Genomic DNA, 14955 nt, shown 5'->3' with positions numbered 1-14955 from the left:
GTGCTGTCTTCTAGACAGTGGTCCCGTGGTCCCGCTTCCTTGCAATTCACTTGCACGCGGCACATTCTCCATTTACTCTTCCAGGGGACAATGAAGGGGAAAAGAAAAATGATCAATTTATTTTCTTATTTAAATATGTCACAGAGATAAGCGAGCCAGATGATGAACATCTTAGTCAACATCTCCTCTCAGTCTGCATGAGGGCTTCGAGAAACCTCCCGGGCTGGCTGGCATCGACAGCAGAGCCTAAGGCCCTTGTTTCTTCCCCAGCGCATGGGAGAGGGCCTGCCTGCCCGGCCAACCTCTGCAGCAGGTGCTATGACCTCCGTGAGCCCCGATCCACCATGCAATGTCAAGAGAGAATGTGCATCCCAGCCCTGTTTCCAGAGAGGGGAGAGAGGGCCACTGCATGTTGGGGAGGGCAAAGGGCTAGGAGCACACATATTCTTAGTCTCTCTGCGACCTCCCCTCTCTCCCCATCCAAGGCGCAGTAGCTTGTGCAAACAGGGCTTGGAGGAAAGACCTTGGCATGCTTAGCTCAGCCCTGACCTGCCTGGCACCTCCCTGCACCTGTCCAGCAGCCGCTGCCCCATGAGGGAAACCTCAGGCCACCCCCTTCGCTGGGGAATAGGTACGGAAGTCTCTATTTCGAGTGTGATGTATTAAGAGGTTCATTTGACCGCATATCCAAAGCCACGTTCTCCAGTTGGTTTTATCGGTTAGAAAGCTGGCATTTTGATCTCTCCATTTGACTCCTCTTGTGTTTTTCACTCACTTGATTCCCAACTTGAGAGGGAAAGAAAGGCATGGGGGTGGGGAGGGTGTAGAGAAGGACTTGGACACGAGCGCATTCCCTGCTTGGGGTTCCCAGGCCCCTAAGGGTCTTCAAAGGCAGTAACGAGAGTTGCGAGCTATTTTCAATATTTCAAAGAGCCTAACAGAAACTGCATTTATCCGCGATCAAAATGCACAGGCCAAATAAATGCCAAGTGTCTGCTTCGGGCTGGAACAATTCCCAATCAGTGAGGTCACACTGCCCTTTGTCCATTCTGATTGGTGGGTCTAAGCCATGGCCCTCCAGGGACCCCAGAGGCTTGACAATTAAGGGATGTTGGTTTCCCTGAGCCCCTCTGCTTGACTGCATGAGAAACTGTAGCCCCTTGGCAAAGCTGCCCACTGCTTTGAAAGGGGAAATGGAAATGAGGCACGTTGGGGGGAATGAATGGGGGGTGCCTCAATATTAGATAAAGGGAAGAAGAATGAGGGTCCAAGAGGTGCCTTTCCCAGGGCCAAAGAACAGCACCACCCAAGTCAGCAAAGGGAACAATTCACTGCATCAAGTCACTCGATACACAGGGGATAGAAGAAGGCAGAGGTCCCAGAAAGGGAGCTGGAGCTCGGGAACCGAACAGCAGAAAGGCAGACGGAAGGGCCCCATGGCTACTGCGGGCTGTGCCTTCCTTGCTAGGACCAGCCTGTGTCCTTGTGCAGTCTCCAGTGAACCCAACCAACCTCTGGGAACTCTAATGAGCCCTGGCCCCGCCCCCTGGCAGCGGCTCCCTGCAATTGTTGCGGGGTGAGTGGGATCAGGAGGGAGAGCTGATCTATGCCAACAGAGCTGAGAAACGGGAATAAAAATGCAGGAAAGAACCTACATCTGTGCAGAGTGCCTTGAAACACAGGGTTCTTGGAAAGGACTCAGAGGACGGCAGAGCAGGCATAGCCATAAAAACGTTGGGTGTGTCCAGCACAGGAGAGACATCTAGGAGTCTTGCCCCTGTCCCCATCCCCAGGGACCTCGTTCCCACCCATGCTCAGGAGGGCTCCTGGGCAGTGCACAGTGCACCACTTTCTCTTGTCCTCTCCATGAATGCCCCCGCCTTATCTGCAACTGGTGGGTAGAGCGATGGTAGAGCATCCTTTACATGCTGAGGGCTACCTGGGAAAGTGGACCCAAGTGGAGACCCAGTCCTAGCTCTAATTCTGCCTAATTCTGTTCTGAGTGCACAGTTCCTACAATCAGATTCCCCATGGGAGAAGAAGAGAAAGCACCATGTGACCTCAGGGAGCCATGTTCTCCAATATGATGCTCCCGAAGACCTGTGTTTTGAGGGGTATCCAGAAAAAGCCCGGCTATTAATGAAAGAATCAATACTTCGCCTTCCATTTGGCTAAGGTTCTTTGCACCCACCACAATCTCTGGAAACCCCAGAAGGAAGGGGTATCAGTGATCTATCAGTTAAATACCTTCCAGGGCCACTCTTATCCCACAGGCTTCAGATTCTCTGCCACTTCTTCAAGGGGTCCCAACTTCTCCTTGATCTCTGTCTTGCCCCAACTCTTCCATCCCTGAGAGGAAAGCCCCCCTGACCCTGTATCTCTCTGATGGATGTGTGGGCCAACAGCTGGAGGAACCCAAAACAGATGTGGAGAGCATACTGTATCTGCTGTCACAGTTGCAAGAGTGCAGGTTGCACCTATCTGGGAGAAGAATGAGTTCCAAGTCAGAGCAGCACCAGTAAAGAGGCAGGAGAAGCTTGAGGAATTGTTTGGAAGGTAAGGTTCACAAGATTTGGCTAGTGAAAGGGGGTTGGTGGGGTGAAACTCAAGGATGATCCCTCATTGCTAGCTCAGGCAGATGCATGGCTACTGAAGCAATTCGTTGAGGTGGGTGACAAGAGTCTGGGATGGTAAAAATGCTGGTGGTTGGAGTGAGTCAAACAGGTGACAAGGGGAAGGAAGAATTCCATTTGTGGCACACTGAGCGTGGGCTGGTGGACCAGTTGGTGGTATGCAGATCTGGAATCCGAGTACAAGGTCTTCCTGGGAGACCTAAATATGAAGATTATCAGCATTTGGACATCGGTGTCAATAGGAGGGAATGAAACAGAGAATACAAAGAAAGGGCTAAGGCTAAAGGCCGCGCAGCACCAGCATTAGAGGAAAGCAAAAGTGGGAAGGAGTGCTGAGAGCATCAGATGCTGAACAGGGGAGGCGGGGAAGGACAGTGGGAAGGTCAAGAGGCAGCTACGGCCAGACTGTGAAGGTCCAGAAGCCAAGAGAGACTCTCGGAGTTGGTAAATAGGAAGTCAGGTGGTGCCCTGGGCTGGAGCGCTTCCCCTGGAGTGGGAGGGTGGAAGCCAGATGACAGGCACTGAGAAACCACTTGGCAGACACCCTGCAGGAGGCATGGTGGGATGGGAAAGAGAGAGACGGGGTGAGAGCCAAAAGGGGGTGCAGAGTCACGGAAGGTTTTTTTTTTTTACTTTAAAAATGCAAATAAAGTATGTTCATGGACTAAAGGAAATTGAGGGGCTAGAGATATGGGGGCTGGGGCAGGGATGTCAAGTAGAGTAGTGACATTCCCGGGGAACATGAGATACAAGATTCTCACCACTTCCCTGCACAAATTCAGCAGCACGTTCCACACAGATGTTGCCCTTAACATCAACCTTTCTGGGAATCAGGAGAGGAGGCTGTTCAGCAGTGGGGGTGGGGGGCTGCCCCACACATGAAAAAGGGCCAGAATGGAGCCTGGGGTCCAGAGTGGATAAGAGACACCAGAGACGGAGCTTAGTGAGAGGGGCCAATGAGAGCTGGGCAAGAGGAAAGAGAGGTGCAGGTTAACTTCTGGTTTCAAAATCTGAGGCCCAAGGACATTGGAGGGGTCGAAATCCACACAGGTCTACCCTCTTAACACCCTACCTAACCCTACTCTTTCCTAACCTATAAGTTCAAGTTTACTAAGGTGTTAATGGCTATTATCCCCCATAATATTTAACTATAAAAATGGTTAAACCAAAGATTTCAGCAATGATCAAATCTTCCTGATGCCTAGGCTGACACAAAGCAGCTGTCTCATTGCTCTGTATCAGAAATTTCCACCATCCCCTAACCCAGCCTCTCGGCAATCCTTCGCCTTGGGAAATCTGCCATGACTGGGTGCAGCAACAGAGAACGGGAAAAGGAAACTCACTGTGTCTTTGAGGCTCCCAAAAGCAGCATCCAGGGAGTTCAGTTTGAGCTGACAACAGCTTGATGGGCATTCATTCATTCATTCTTCAATCATTCATTCATTCATTCACAATCCTCAATGTACCTACCTGGCTGCAGGCCCTGTCCTGGGCGCTAGGGACACCAAGTGAACAATAAGAGCCAAACCTTCTCCCTCAGTGGGGCATGAAGGACACCTTGGAACCCAGGAACAGGAGAGAGGCAAGCTCTGAGCCAGGCACTTGGCAAGCATGGACCTTTACACACGTGACCTCAAGGGCAGGATTTTGGTCCCATTTGAACACTGTGGCAACTGAGGCCCAGAGTGAACCAGAACCACGATTCACTCCCAGTTGGCCTTCCTCCAAACTCCGTGCTCACAGAACGCACATGAATCATGTTAAAAATCCATGGGAATTGTGTTAAAAATACAGATTCTGCTTCCATAGGTAGGAGGTAAGGCTTAGGAGACTGCATTTCCAAGAAACTTCCTGGAGAGGCCCTGGGACTACTGGAAACCACAGACTACTACTGTTCCCCAAACTTGTCTGGTAGTGGAACCCACTTCCCCCAGGCATTCACTGAATAGTCCCTAGCTCACTTCCTGGAAGGATAAAGGAATGAATGGCTGGGTGGACCAGTGCCATCCGCAGGCCACCCAGTGTCTCCGTACTTCCTGCCCTAGCATTCCTATTTACATAACTGGCCATGTGCCTCAGTTTCCCTGCTGAGTCCCTGGCTCCTCTCTGGGACTGTAGGCTCTCTAAATGCCCCTTCCCTGGACTAGGGCGCTGTGACCCTGGCAGCTTCCTCCCTCAGGACTGGGTCCTGCTCCCGCCAAGATGAGACAAGGGTTGGAATCTGAGCTTCTTGGCTGCCCTCCTCTAGCGCCTCCTCCTGGACCCCTGTCACCCTGAGGCTGGCCACCGCCACCTGCCTGCCTCCTCAGTCCCAAACCACCAGTTGCCTCCCCTCACAGCAGGCCCAGGGAAAGTGGCATGTTGGTGCTTTGTGTCCGCTCCTCCGTGAGTATTAAATCTAGAATAATGGGAATCAGCACACGGAGGAAGCTAAGGCTAAGACTCCCCTGAGCTTCCTGATTTCTCACCTAACAAATCCGGGGCTGGAGGAAGGACTTAGTGATTCAGGAGCTCCCAGCTGTCCTTCCCCCACCCACTGGCCTTTTGTGAAGTGCACTAAGCAGTTTAGGAATGCTAACGCTTTCCCAGGCTCCTCTGGGGGGCTGCCTAATCTCATCAACACAAACCTGGTCATCCTGGTGACCACCTCTGGAGTGCTACAGCCTCTGGGGACAGGTCCCCAGTACCACCAGTGCTGGGGCTGGTAATCAAAGAGGGGCAGAGGGAGGAGAAGGAAGCGGGGTTGCTGCACCCAGCAGCCCAGGTGTGGGCTGACAGGTAGGTGGAGGCAGCCTCAGCTCCAAAGCCATTGGAGCCCTTCCTCTGCTCCTCCTTAGGCAGGGGCATCAAGGGGGTGGAGGAGCAGAGGAGCGCAGGTGGGCAGGGGCTTCTTTCAGTCCTGGGGAGCTGAAACCTGAGACAGACTGCAGATGGTAATGCAGGCTGCAGAGAGACTCTGAGGAAGAGCAGGGACCCTGACATCATCCCAAATCCCCCAATGCAGGGCCTGCTGTCTCAGCCTTCACTGGGCTGCTCCCTCTAAGCCATCCTGGTCCAGGTCATCCTCCTGCAACCACACTCCTGCTCCGACTTGAAGAAGCTTTTCAATGAGGGATTCTCTGTGCCGCTCTCCTTCCCAGTGTGCTTGGCGCTCCCTGGGCCTTCAATAGCTAACAGCTGTCACTGGGGGAAGGAACTTGGCTTTCAATGGCATTTGCATCCAGGACTGCAGCTCATGGCCACTGCACTAGGTACCCAGTTCATAATCCAGTGAACCAGCCCACAGGTCCTACCTAAGCAAACAAGGATCTTAAAAACCCTCCCGGTTGACAGAGTCGCTGGGCTGAAACCTGGTTAAAGGACAGGCTGGGGAAGGGAGGGTCCTGAGTGGGGTGGGTGTGGAGGCAATAAGGTCAAGTTCAGGAAGAGCCTGTAACTGATGGTGAGGCCGAGGGTGAGAAGCGGGATGACTGTACAAAGAAGGAGAGCAGCTTTGGAGTCCAGGGAAGTGGTGAGACTGGAGAAGAGGGGAACCCGAGGAGGAAAGGGGACAGGCGACGGGAACAGGAGTTTGGTAGAGAAGGGAAGGAAAAGGAGACAGGAAGAAAGATCAAGCTGGGGACAGGCTCACACTCCTGTGGCCCCAGCACAGTGGAATACAATAGGTCTCCCTGGAGACAGAATGGTGAAATGTCAGGCTGTCTCAGCCCCAAGCAGGGAAGTTTTCTATTTTTATTTTGTTTCTTGAAAGTTTTGTGATGTTCATGCTGAGGCAGAATGATCCGCGATTTATGGAGTGGGTTTCACGTACTCTATCAGTTCTAGGAGCTCCAAGAGGACAGGGCACAGAGCAGAGGGTACATGGCAGGACTCCCTGCTCTCCTGCCTGCTGCCCTCTTGGGATGATGCATCAAGTACCCACCCCAAGACCTGCCTGCCCCAGAGCACCGGCCCTTCTTGTCTGCTTGTTCCTTCAGAGACCTGCAGTTCCCAGCCAACCCAGGCTGCCCCTCCCCTGCTCTGCTCAAAACCTCCCAGACTTCACGCTGCCTTTCAGGTAGCAGGAACTTACTCAACCAAGCACCTCCACAGACAGCCCTCCAGCCCAGGCTCTTCCCATCCCCCACTCCCCTCCCCGCCATCTGCTCACTACTACTGATTCCCAAGTGTATCAGCCACATAGTGCTCTCCTAGATGTGTCCCCTGGTCCCCTGAATCTAGACAGTAGCCCCTCTTCGTTTATTTTTTTTATTCTGGCAAAATACACATAAAATTTGAAGGACTGAGTAATTCCTCACATTCTCTAGATGGAGCATCCATTGATTAATTAATTTGTACTTTAATTGGGGTCTTTAGACAGCACAGGACCTTGAGCCAGAATAGAGAACTTCTGTAGGATTTGGAAGCCCAGGAGGGACAGGAGGGCTCTGGGTCTCCTCAAAGCACACACACAGAGACCAGTCCTGCAAGAGAGAGGATGCAGTTGGGCCTGGGGACCTACCTGTCCCCAGTTCATCAGCGTTCATGTATTTCTCTACTTCTGCCTCCCCTAAAACACTGGATGATTTGACTTCATCTAAATGAAGCCCTTCTGTTCAAAGAAGGACCCCATAAACAACACAGATGGAAAATTGGAGGAAGTTCTTTGTAACCTCTAAAAGTGACAGAGGGCAATATCTAGAATATAAACAGAACTTCTTCAAATTAACCAAAAACAATTTTTTTAAATTAAGACAGGAAATAGAATTTTAAAATGGGCAAAGAATACAAATAAGCAGTTCACACAAAGAGAAACTCAAAGAGATAACAAGCATATAGCAGGCATTCAAACTTACTAGTAACCAGAGCAATGCAAATTAAAACAATAAAACGGCACTTTAAACTTGTTAAAAATGGTAAAATTAGAAAGGAGGATAATATTAGGTATTGATGAGGATATGGGAAGACAGAGAAACTCTTGTACACTCTTTTTAAAAAAATATTTTTAGTTTTTTTTTATATTTTTAGTTGTAGATGGACACAATACCTTTATTTTATTTATTTATTTATTTATTTTTAATGTGGTGCTGAGGTTCGAACCCAATACCTCACACATGCTAGGCAAGAGCTCTACCACTGAGCTACAACTCCAGCCATCTTGTTTACTCTTAATAGTTCTGGGACCTTCGATGGCAGTTTTGGAAAACACTACAGCAAATACACAGAATTAACATAATTAAGGACTCCCAATCCCATATTTGCATAGCTCAAAGTTATTTCCAAACAGGATCCTAAGAGAGCACATACAAGGATATTCTTCAGAACTTCAGGCAAGGTGGGAAAGAGCTGTCAAGTTCTTCCTGGGATCTATCCCAGGAATGGAGACATAAAATTCAATAGATGCAGAACTTATAATCAACACAGAAGTTAGAAACCCCAGACTAGACACACATAAAGAGCATAACTAGATCTTCAAAATAGGGTGTTGAGCAAATAAAGGAAGAAACCAGATAACATGTTATAGCTCAATATCAGTGATAGAAATTTAAAATGCATATTTATACATATATATGTATACATATACACAGACATACAAAAACAACCCTACATATTTTATAAGGGTCCATGCATATTTCAAGACTGAGTACCTTTTGGAGGAGAGAAGCAATAGCCTTAGGATCGGGGATGAAGGGAGGAAAACTTTTAAATAAGATAAGAAAGGCTATTGCAAAGACAGATGATCATAAAGTGTGACGGACTGAGAGTAGGGGGTGGGAGTCATTCTGTGTTACGCTCCGGTGAGAGGGAGGGGTGGTTTACAGAAGACAAGGAACAGCAACTGTGCCTTCCACATGACTCAGAAAGATTACCCCTGTGATATTTTCCTCTTTCCATGTTTCTTAGAACAAAATGTCATAGGAGATATGAATACCACTGGCCCCTAAGAGTAGGCAAATTTCATCCTGTTAGAATTCAAAGGTCTCAAGTCAATTCTTGCCCCTCCCCCATTCCAATGGCTGTGTTCAAGAAAGTGAAGCCCAAGCAGTCACTTCTCCCATGCTGAACTCACAGTGCTGCCTCCTGGGAAGGGGCACAGGAGGAGGGTGCAGCCAGGATATCTTATAAGCTGGGGAAGGAGATGGCTCATTTCCTCCCTTTGGAGTTACAGGGAGTAGTCATACAGGTTGCAGAGTGGAAGAATGGATCAGAGCTGGGAAACTCAGCAAGCCCTCCTTTACCCAGTGCCCAGAGCCACAGAGCATAGGCAGGCAGGCTGTCCACAGAGGTAGTGAGCTCCCCATCCTTGGAAAGCCAAGCTAGCCTGACCACTGGGCAGGACCTCCTATTGGACGGGGTATAGACTATTGACTTTAGCTTCTCTGTTTTACTATTGAAAGAGTTTCTAAGTCCATCCTAGACAGGGTGAGTACTGTTGTTCCCATTTTACAGGTGAAAAAAATGAAGACCCAGGAAGATGAAATGATTTGCTCATGGCCATGTAGGTTGTTAGGGGCATGAGCAAGGCTGGGAGACTGGCTTGCTGACTCCCAAGCTAAAAAAAATGCCTTCCTCCTGACCACTCTAGGGCTCACCCTTCTGGGGCTGCACTATGACAAGAGACAGGAGGCCCCTCAGAGGTAGGGCTGCTATCATCAAGATGGCTATTTTCACACTAAGAACATTTTAACATGGATTTAAAATAAACCATTAAACTTTCACCTCCTTCTTATTGGCAAGTAATGTGTCAGACACCCACACATCATCACCCAGCTTCACCGATCTCTCTCCATCCTTGACCTCCACTCCTGAAATTGCAATGGAGGGTACAATTGGAGGGCAGTCAGTGGGACTAAGGCTGGGGTGGGGGAAGGGCTGGGAGTCAAGGCAGCAACCAGAAGGCAAATCTCCAGAGAACTGAGTCGACTCTACCACACTTGCTCACCTCAGGAAGAGCCATCAATCATTCTGCACAAAATGCCGGTGCATTCTGATAATACACTTGTATCTCAAATGGTCTAAATTTCAAAGTCTCTGCTTCCTCCCTTTAAAGTTGCAACCGTCACACTTGCTTACTTTCAATCAATAAATAGATGTAGCTACTTAATAATGGAACTTAGATTCTGCTTCTATCTGAAAACCTAGAAGATGGACACATACCTTTTTTTTTTTTTTTAAGTTTCTGGATTATAATTGCACCTAATTGAGTATAAATGAGACGGTAGCAGGGAAGAAGCCTATTTGTGCTGCAATGTGAGCCTTTATTTTGTGCTGCAATGTGAGCCTTTCTTTTCTGCTCTAGACCACACTGAAGATTCTCAAGTAAATTTCTAAGAGTTGTTTGATGCTCTCAGTAATTTAACTATACATACATTATTTTTAGCATCACCAAAGTTCCTTATAATGACTTTCAAGGACAGGACTGACAACCCCTTACAAGACCAATTCACTTGAAAATTTTCCAACAATACAGAAACAAATACATAGAAAGTAAAAGGCCATTTCTGGTGCAGAAGCTTTCCAAAAGAGCAGAGTCATGGACATGAACCCCACTCCACCCAGGCCTCTGCTCCCCATGGGTAAAGCCACCCAGTAGCTCTAGGGTAGGCACAGCACTTTTTTCTGATGTTGGACTTGACATGAACTGCCTTAGTACTCCTTCTGGCTGTGCCAGATGTATATGTTCCTAATAGGTTTTCTGGTGGTGGCCACACAGGAACTCCTAACCGCTTGTTGAAGAATGACCCCTTTAAGCAGACGACAGGAGCCTCTAGCATTTTAGGACCCCTAAAATGTGGGACCAAAGGCTAAATACTAAATACTTCAGGCAAGGAAGAGACTGACCGAAGTGCAGAATCCCAGGAAGGAGGATGAAGATCTTACAATAAAGGAATGAGGACAGTCATGAGAGCCCACATCCAAGTTCCACCAAGATGAGTGTTTGGGACTAAAAACAACTGTGACTTGGTAGCTTTGGTAGAGAGGGACTTCCTGGATGAGTTCCTGGATGACTCCGATGTCCTGCCCTGCCCCACCTGCTGTTCAGTGGGCACATGGGATGAGGCAGGTACGGGGCTGGGCCCTCTACAACTGATTTAGAATCTTTCCCATAACAGGAAAGACTTGTCCCCTTGCAGGCGGAGCATAGGTAGAGAGGGATGGACCATGGCTGCTTGAAGATTGGAAGTTTGGGATGCAGGCCTCCAGTGTCAAAAAAGAAGAAGAAGCACAGCATAACAGATGGGGACAGAAGGATCCCAAGGGAGCAGCACCTACTAAGCCCTTGAGAAGTCAAATAGCAATGTGGTTCCAAGTAAGGGATTTGCAGTCAGGCAGACCTGGGCGAAACCAGGGCCTGGTCACTTACTGTGTGGATGAATCATATGCCCTCTCTGGACCTGTTTCCTCGTCTGTCAACTAGGGCAATAATACCTCTGGCCTCACTGGGTTGCGGTGAGGACTGAGTTGATACATGCAAGTGATTTTGAGAGGGTCAGAAGCATTAGCTATTAGGGTCACTCCCCTGGGCACCCAGCATGGCTTTCTGAGCACAGTAGGCAGAAGGAGGGCATGAGGAAGACATGCTCAAGGCACACAGACTTCCTGGATGAAGTCCTGTTGAGCCCCACCTGCCATTTAATGGGTACATGGGATGAGGCAGGTATGGGGCTGGGCCCTCTGCATCTGATTCAGAATCCTTCCCATAACAGGAAAGACTTGTCCCCTTGCAGGTAGAGAACCTGTGCCCTAGAGAAGTTTGGCAATCAGCTAGGTCTCCAACAAGGAACATGTGGCTTTGCTGAGCAATCAGATTCCCTGAATCCTGCTGGCGTGACAATGAGGATGACACAGGCAGGTCAGGCTCACAAGTCAAGGTGGTGCTGCTGAGGCCACCTGCTGGACTCCTCTGGACAAACGGAAACCTTGCCGCATTCCAGACCCTGCAATCTGGTTCTCCAATCCTCTTGCCCATGATTCTAGTCTCCCCTTCAACAAGGTCACGTGATCACCAGCCCTAGATATGGCCAGCACTGTCTGCCGAATGATAGGCAGCTTGGTTTTTGTTTTGTTTTGTTTTGTTTTTTTCCCAAGCCATAAGCCCACAATTCGATGGCAAATGGAAATTCCATATACACATTAGTGACAGAGCAGTTACAGTTAATTACCTTTCCTTGGCATGCTGGTGTGGGTGCCAAGGACTTGTTGCATCAGTTCAAAAATCTAGGGAGCTATTTCAGCAATCCATGGAAATCAGGCAACTGGGGACCAAGTGTCTTTGTCATCAGAAACCAGCTGATTTCCATGACCCCCCAAACTCCTGATTTAGCCTCATTGGTCCCTGGAAAACTGTCCAAAGAAGGGGGGAAAAATAGCCAAATCAGGTTACTGATTTAACAGCCAACCATCAATCATTAATTCTATGCCAGGTGCTGCCTTCAGGAAGCTCACAGTTTAACAGGTAAAGCAGACATATCAATAATTTTAGAACCCTTCGGTTTGTAGTGTAATTGAACACTGGGACAGTTGATGCTCCTGTTTGCAAGAGGCAGACTAAACGCACACCCTTAGCTGACAAGAAAAGCAGGAGACGTGTTTAAAATACAAATTTGATATTCGATTGTTCTTAAGCCATGAAGGTAGTGGCATGGGGGGAATCAGAACTTGTTGGAACTCTTTATATTTGCAATTTAATATTACTTCTCTTTTTAATTACTTACTAAGTGGATGGGTTGCATCATAGTCCTCCCAATGCTCAGAGCTTCTTCATTCAAAGAAAGGTGGCTACAGTTGAGAATAACCGAGGATATAAAATTGGCAGAAAGTGGCAGCCACCTAATGTGAGCAAGGAGCTGAGGATATTTCTAAGGTTCTGAGCTGGGTAACTGGGAAATCCTGGAGGCTTAGTGGAGAGGCTAATGAGCTTGTTTTGGAAGGGAAATATTGAGGTGAGATGTCCAGGAGTCAACTAGATGTATTGGCTGTCTGGACCCAGAGTTTCCATGGACCAAGAAGCCAAGAGACATATATTAGGAGATGTCTTGGCAGGAGAGACCTGTCTGGAAGCTGCAGAGTGTGTAGTGGAAGAAATGGGCATGGATGAGCTCACCCAGGGAAAAGGTAAAAGGAATTGAATCCTGCAGGACACCATACTTCAGGGAGGGGAATAGTGTTAGCATTAGACACTGAGGTAGAACACCTAAGAGTTAGGTGGAAAATAACAATGTCCAGAAGCCTAAGAAAGAGAAAATTTAAAAGGAATGACCCAAAAGGTTTAAAGCCACAAAAAGAAGATAAGAACAGACCAAGTGGGGCTGGGGTTGTAGCTCAGTGGTACAGTGCTTGCCTAGCATGTGTGAGGCACAGGGTTCGATTCTCAGCACTGCATATAAATAAATGAAAACAGGGCTCCATCGACAATTTTTTAAAATATCATAAAAAGAACAGAAAAAGTACAATGGATTTGATAATATTGGTGTTATCAGGGTTCTCTTCTAGAATGTTCCAGTGGAGTCCTGGGGGACAGAAAGCAGACTGTAGAGAGTGCTGGGTAGTAGAGAAAGTGAGTGAAGACATCTTTGAGGGGATCGGACAGTAAAAGTCAGAACGGGTGGGATAGTGGTTAAAAGAGATTAGGGGCACCAAGAAATATCCCTGGCTTGTCTTATGTTAAAATATACCTGTCTAGAAGCCATGAGAAAGGTGTTCCAAGGAGAGAGAGCTATTGATGGAGAGTGGGAGAACAGGTAACTGATGGAGGTTTCAAGGAGGCAGGGCTCAGAGTTGTTGAAAGAAGCAGGCAAAGGTGGGCAATGAGCCTGGGCTTCCCAAATCCTCATTCTTATTTCAGCCATTGATCCCTAAGCCAAGGAAGGGAGCAGGCTCAGTCCTAAGCATCTTTTAAAGTCAACAGTGTGAAGCAAACACAAAATGAATGTGTTCCACATCCTGCGGATCTCCTGTTACCACGTCCATTTCCAATCTCTGCTGCCTGTAAAGCCAGACAGAGCATTTAAATGTGGGAAAGGTTTTATAAGAAATGAATGCACTAGAAGGTGGGGCAAGGCCTGAAGGGGCTATTACCCCTCCTCATTCCCTCCACAACCCCAACTTATCTTCCCACAGAGCTGCAGGCAAATGGATCTCTATAAGGCCAGATTCTAGAGTTGCTGGGCAGTGTGCAAGCTCTCTGGTGAGTAGGCCTTATTCTCTCCCCAGGGACACGATATGCCCAAGGGGCAGGGACAAACCTAACCAGAAAAACAATCCAGCCAGATATGGAGTAATTCTCCAGTAAGCTAAATCATAGAGGGGACTCGCCTGAACTAACAGCCTAGAATCCTACTGTAACAGTTGTCCCCACCACCATCCGTGTGGCAAGTCTGTGCGACCAGCAGCGTCGGTGTGAGCATCTTTGCTGTGGGTGTGGGTGTGCTTGGAGTCCAGAGCAGCCCAGCGCGCGCATCACGGGCGCCCCTCTCTGGGTGTCAGTGGCTATGACTCTTAGGAGAACCTAAGAAAGTCCGGTCAAGTAGAAATGATACATCCAGGACTGGCTTGGGGCGCCCTCCCTGACTTGGAACCCCAATATAACGCGGCCAAGGGGAAGGCGACACAATATGCGGAGACGCGTTCACAAGATGCTGGAGCCAGTGGGCCAGGGAGCCACCACTCACTGTCCTGCTAGCAGAGGGGCGCACTTTCCAAGAAGGGGCACAGGGGTTTGGGGGAGGTGGAGGCCAAAACCTTTAGAGATTCAATCAGTGCTTTGAAACAACAACAACAACAACACACACACACACACACACACACACACACACACACTAGGCCGGAGGTGCCTTGGATCCAGGCCCCCCAGCAGCAGGTGTTTCGGGTTTTCTTCCCCAGTGGGTGTCAGCCTCTGGGCTAAATGAAATGGGGCTCCAGGCGTCCCTTTTTGGATGCTCCCCATCAGGACACACGGAACTTTCTAGGTTGTGGCTACAGCTGAGCTTCGAGGGTGCCTTGGGTAAAGTGGGAGTGGACCAGTTGGGGCCAGTAGGCTCCACTGGGGACTAGGTTCTCTAGAAGGTCCGCGTGCCTCTTAGAGGAGCTGCAAGCTGCAGCCAGACATCGCGAAGTTCCGGGACTCTCCGCACCCGCCAGCTCTGCCGCCCTCCTGGACTCGGTTGCCGCGAGTGGGTCCCGCCACCCGCGCCGGCGCTGCCGCAGCCCAGGCGCTCGGCTGCAGCAGGGCGCGGGAAAGGGCACTTTGGCGCGGAATGGGAACCGAGGGGAATGTGGCGACGCGGAGCCTGGAGGAGACACTTCCTCCCCCGCCCTGGGCACAACCTGTCTCTTATACACA

At 49.2% G+C, this 14955-nt stretch overlaps 1 protein-coding gene across 3 annotated transcripts in view; it reads right to left on the bottom strand.

Annotated features, from left to right (window-relative positions):
- Nucleotides 1–14955, bottom strand: part of Csmd2 (CUB and Sushi multiple domains 2) — a 546044-nt gene that overhangs the window by 530562 nt on the left and 527 nt on the right. The window lies entirely within an intron of this gene.

Source organism: Marmota marmota, unplaced genomic scaffold, assembly GCF_001458135.2.
Source record: "Marmota marmota marmota unplaced genomic scaffold, marMar, whole genome shotgun sequence".
Lineage (NCBI taxonomy): Eukaryota > Metazoa > Chordata > Mammalia > Rodentia > Sciuridae > Marmota > Marmota marmota.
This window is presented reverse-complemented; position numbering and strand designations above follow the sequence as displayed.